Source organism: Staurois parvus, unplaced genomic scaffold (genome assembly GCF_062004578.1).
Source record: "Staurois parvus isolate SC_StPar_1 unplaced genomic scaffold, SC_StPar_1.0 ptg000311l, whole genome shotgun sequence".
NCBI lineage: Eukaryota > Metazoa > Chordata > Amphibia > Anura > Ranidae > Staurois > Staurois parvus.
This window is the reverse complement of record NW_028318107.1, coordinates 1,025,114-1,029,269: the sequence shown is the minus strand read 5'-3', so window position 1 is coordinate 1,029,269 and position 4,156 is coordinate 1,025,114.

The following is a 4,156-nucleotide window of genomic DNA, read 5'->3' as shown; positions in this document are numbered from 1 at the left end:
GTGTAGGATCAGAGAGGTCTTCAATATCTGTCTTGTAACTAACAACTTCAAGTAGATTCGTATTCTGCTATGAGCAGCATGACTAGCTAAGAAACTCAATAAAAGTGGACAAAGATCAGCAATAATATGCAAAGTATTATGAGTAACTTAGATAAACCAGGCTTTTAAAACCTGGCAAGATGCAACAACTGGTTGCTGCAGATATCTTTGACAGTCTTTTAATTGATTTATGTGTATTTGGGAGTTCCATTGAATATTGGGCACGTGCCTTATAGTAGGCCATGATTTGTGCCTGACATGGAGCTAAGCAATTCCCTCTTGCAGAGAATAGGGCAGTACAGTGGCTAAATGGTTAGCAATTCTACCTGGAAGTACTAGGGTCATTAGTTCGAATCCCAGCCACGGCACCTCCTGCCTGGAGTTTGCATGTTTTCACTGTGCCTGTGTGGGTTTCCTCCGGGTACTCCAGTTTCCTCCCACACTCCAAAGACATGCTGGTAGGTTAATTGGATCCTGTCTAAATTGGCCCTTGTATATGAATGTGAGTTAGGGACCTTAGATTGTACACCCCTTGAGGGTTAGGGACTGATGTGAATGTACCATATATATATTGTTATGATCCGCCAGGTGGTGCCTCTGGCTGCCCACTTGACAGACCTACCCAAAGCGTGGAGTCTAAGTCCCGGTCTGTGCTTTCACCAGGGCCCCTGATGGTGGGGATGGACTTGAAACAGACCAGGACCAGGTCACAACCTCTGAGCAGGCCCACCAGTGGCAGGGGGAACCTCCGGGGATGTATTGGTACCGGGAGAGCCAGATGTGAGGAGGACGGCAGGACCTAGCAGGATGGATCGTGAGCAGTGGTCCCGTGGGGTAGGCGAGGTACAGAATCAGCAGGCGGAGAATCGTCAGGTCACACGCAGGGTCAGCAGGATGGATCGTGAGCAGTGGTCCCGTGGGGTAGGCGAGGTACAGAATCAGCAGGCGGAGAATCGTCAGGTCACACGCAGGGTCAGCAAGATAAGTCAGTCCGTAGATGGGTCAAACAAGCCGGCGGTCAGGATGGGAGAAGGCAGAGTAGTCAGGAACAATCCGGGTCAAACGCAGGAGAAGGCAGAGTAGTCAGGACAATCCGGGTCAAATACAGGAGAAGGCAGCGTAGTCAGGGTCAATCAGGATCAAAAACACAGGTACAGGACTCAGGAACTCAAATAGACCTTGCGGCGATCAGTGACACTGCAGGGCATCTTTAAATATTGCGCCCTGCACTGTCATTGGCCGCCCAGAACGCGCCCCCGGGCTGTCATTGGCCGCCCGAGGCGCGCCCGCGGCTCCCACTGCGCATGCGCGGCGTCCTGTCATCCGCGGCCCGCCGGGACCTGGTGCTTGTGTCCCGGCGTGTGCCGTCGCCAGCGCGCATGCGCCGGCTGACAGGACGCCGCGATCCCTGACATATATAAAACGCTGCGTAAATTGATGGCGCTATGTAAGTACCTGAAATAAATAATGAATAGAACCAAACTCAGTTTTAAAAATTCTAATGCCAGAGCTTCTCTTGTACTTAAACATTCTTATCTTGAGCTGTTAAGCATTGGGGTTCAATGGATTTCAATTTTTACCCCAAATCAGGGCAAGAGGAAAAGCCCTCAGTCTAGCATTACCCATCGGATCTGGGCTTCCCCTGGCTACCAGATTAGAGAATGTTCAAAGGTTTGTAGTTGGAGATGAGTGAAATGATTAGTGAAAATCAGAACTCACAGCCATCCAGCCAGTTTAGATGGTCTGAGGAAGGCAGAAAGTCATTTCATCAAAGAACCTGATTCAGGAACCGGTATGGTAATACAACAAAATCTAAGCATTGTCCCTCAGACTAGAAAGTCTGTGCTGCTCCTCCTCCAGTGCCTGTGGAATGTAATAGAATGCTTCTTTTTATCAAGGTAGCAGGTTGAATTCAGGGGGTCTCCACCATATGACATGTGTGGCTGAATAAAATCAAATAGTAACTCTTTATTCAGGCAGTGATGTCACACAGGGGATGAGAATTCTGATCCCATAAGCCGGAGAGCCTTAAATGTTGAATTCCCATTGGATACAGGGGTAAGTGGAGGTCATTCGGGGGTGGGTAGATCATATTCTCTTTGAGAAATGTTGAATTCCCATTGGATATAGAAGTAAGTGGGGTCACTCTGGGGTGAGTAGGTCATGCTCTCTTTGAGAAATGTTGAATTTCCATTGAGTACAGATCTAAGTGAAGGTCACTCTGCGGTGGGTAGATCATACTCTCTTCGAGAAATGTTGAATTCCCATTGGATACAGAGGTAAATGGAGGTCACTGGGGTGGGTAGATCATGCTCTCTTCGAGAAATGTTGAATTAACAGTGGATACAGAGGTTGAATGCAGGGTCTGGGGAGAGCGTATATAGTGAATGCAGGGTCTGGTGAGAGCGGATATAGTGAATGCGGGGTCCGGGGAGAGCGGATATAGTGAATGCAGGGTCTGGGGAGAGCGTATATAGTGAATGCAGGGTCTGGGGAGAGCGGATATAGTGAATGCGGGGTCCGGGGAGAGCGGATATATAGGGAATGTGGGGTCCGGGGAGAGTGGATATAGTGAATGCGGGGTCCGGGGAGAGCGGATATAGTGAATGCGGGATCCGGGGAGAGCAGATATAGTGAATGCTGGGTCCGGGGAGAGCGGATATAGTGAATGCGGGGTCCGGGGAGACCAGATATAGTGAATGTGGGGTCCGGGGAGAGCGGATATAGTGAATGTGGAGTCCGGGGAGAGCGGATATAGTGAATGCAGGGTCCAGGGAGAGCGGATATAGTGAATGCGGGGTCCGGGGAGAGAGGATATAGTGAATGCGGGGTCCGGGGAGAGCGGATATAGTGAATGTGGAGTCCGGGGAGAGCGGATATAGTGAATGCGGGGTCCGGGGAGACCAGATATAGTGAATGTGGAGTCCGGGGAGAGCGGATATAGTGAATGCAGGGTCCGGGGAGAGCGGATATAGTGAATGCTGGGTCCGGGGAGAGCATATATAGTGAATGCGGGGTCCAGGGAGAGCGGATATAGTGAATGACGGGTCCGGGGAGAGCGGATATAGTGAATGCAGGGTCCGGGGAGAGCGGATATAGTGAATGCGGGGTCCGGGGAGAGCGGATATAGTGAATGCGGGGTCAGGGGAGAGCGGATATAGTGAATGCGGGGTCCGGGGAGAGTGGATATAGTGAATGCGGGGTCTGGGGAGAGCGGATATAGTGAATGCTGGGTCCGGGGAGAGTGGATATTGTGAATGCAGAGTCTGGGGAGAGCGGATATTGTGAATGCAGAGTCTGGGGAGAGCGGATATAGTGAATGCAGAGTCCGGGGAGAGCGGATATAGTGAATGCAGGGTCCTGGGAGAGCGGATATAGTGAATGCGGGGTCCGGGGAGAGCGGATATAGTGAATGCAGGGTCCAGGGAGAGCGGATATAGTGAATGCGAGGTCCGGGGAGAGCGGATATAGTGAATGCAGAGTCCGGGGAGAGCGGATATAGTGAATGCAGGGTCCGGGGAGAGCGGATATAGTGAATGCGGGGTCCGGGGAGAGCGGATATAGTGAATGCAGAGTCCGGGGAGAGCGGATATAGTGAATGCAGGGTCCGGGGAGAGCGGATATAGTGAATGCGGGGTCCGGGGACAGCGGATATAGTGAATGCGAGGTCCGGGGAGAGCGGATATAGTGAATGCGGGGTCCGGGGAGAGCGGATACAGTGAATGCGGGGTCCGGGGAGAGCGGATATAGTGAATGCGGGGTCCGGAGAGAGCGGATATAGTGAATGCGGGGTCCGGGGAGAGCGGATATAGTGAATGCAGGGTCCTGGGAGAGCGGATATAGAGAATGCGGGGTCCGGGGAGAGCGGATATAGTGAATGCAGGGTCCGGGGAGAGCGGATATAGTGAATGCGGGGTCCGGGAAGAGCGGATATAGTGAATGCGGGGTCCGGGGAGAGCAGATATAGTGAATGCAGGGTCCGGAGTTTAGTAACACTTTAAAAACATTACAAACAACATAAATGCAAAAGTAAAAAAAAAAACAACAATATTATTTAGCAGAAAAGTATTAGCTTAGGGGTAAGGTGAGCAAGGAGTTAATTAGGGCTAATTAGTCC